The sequence below is a fragment of the Apis dorsata genome, unplaced genomic scaffold (assembly GCF_000469605.1).
Source record: "Apis dorsata unplaced genomic scaffold, Apis dorsata 1.3 scaffold_696, whole genome shotgun sequence".
NCBI classification, from domain to species: domain Eukaryota; kingdom Metazoa; phylum Arthropoda; class Insecta; order Hymenoptera; family Apidae; genus Apis; species Apis dorsata.
The window spans coordinates 102,789-104,141 of NW_006263875.1; the positions used below are offsets into that span (position 1 = coordinate 102,789).

At 49.9% G+C, this 1,353-nt stretch overlaps 1 protein-coding gene across 4 annotated transcripts in view; it reads right to left on the minus strand.

Moving 5' to 3' along the window:
• LOC102672458 (LIM domain-binding protein 2) overlaps positions 1-1,353 on the minus strand; it is a 143,859-nt gene that overhangs the window by 81,060 nt on the left and 61,446 nt on the right. The gene's annotated exons all lie outside the window — the stretch shown is intronic.

The following is a 1,353-nucleotide window of genomic DNA, read 5'->3' on the forward strand; positions in this document are numbered from 1 at the left end:
CCGAGACTTTCGTTCCGTCGTTCCCTCCTTTTCCACCACGATAATCGACGATCTATCGCTCCTCTCCTCGAAAGATTTCAATTCGACGCGGCTCTCGACTATTCCTCTTCTTCTTTTTTTCTTTTTTGCTTTCCTTCTTCTTCACCTTCTTCACCTTCGTGGCGCCTAGTTTAGTTACACTGCTCTCCGGTTTCTTCTTCGATCACCACCACCAACAACACCACCACCACCACCACCACCAGCACCGAGTCGAGTTTATCGACTCCGTCGTATTTTTCGCCTCCGATTACCGGCAAATAGTCCCTTCCCTCGTTTAACGTAGCAGTAACGAACTGGTTCCCACTTGAAACCTCGTTTAATCACTACGAATGGAATTCACCGTGGCCAGAAGAAAGAATCACAACACTTCACGGTAACGTAACTTCTCGACTTCTTTGCCGGTGTATTAAATTCTTCGAGCAACCACGTAGCTTCGGTTCGGACGGAAGGAACACGCTACCTCGTGTATCAAGCGTTTCAAGTTTCAAGTCGATACCACAACGATATTCGTTTCGCGCGGGAATCATCAACATCCCGTGATGACAACTCGAGCCACCGTCCTCTCTTCTCCCCTCACCGGCGGCAAATTCAATTCTATTATCTATCCAATTATTTATCGGGGAAGAACACGCGTGTTCCACCTGTTCTCGCACCCACTAAAATATCCAACAACTTGACGATTTTCTTTCCACGACCCTGTGAATAATATCGATGAACACCAAGAGAGAAAGAAAGAGAAAGATCCTTCTCGAAGTCACTTGTGCACTTGATACGAAGCAAAAATTATATATATATATATATTCCAATATCACCGGCACACTCTATATTCCATCTATCTAAGAATCACACACTATCTTGTTTTTTTTTTTAAATAACGACACGCCGTTGAAAACGACACGGCCGTACACGGTCACCGTTTCGCTCGACTACGTACGATGCATAGAGCAGTTAGTGGCAACAGCCAACGAGATATCCGCGGGGGCACGTGGCCGTCACGTCGTCGGCGTCGCGATGCGCACCTACGTCGCGGACCAGCACACCTCGTCTCCCGCCCATCCTGCCTGCCTTCTTCTTCTTCCTCTTCTCCTCTTTCAGCCAACGCTCGCCACCGACTCCCGCGGGAACTTTTAGCATTCCGTAACAGGACTCAGTCGCCGCTAGGCGACCCAAACACCAGGCCAGCGCGACCACGCTGCTTCCCAATTGGATGGCCGCGTTTCGGCATAGTCCGTGTCACGACGACGCTTTCGAGATTCTCGGAGTCCACTCGCTGTCGCTCCCACTCGCAGTCACAGACAACGGGACGCGCGGCTT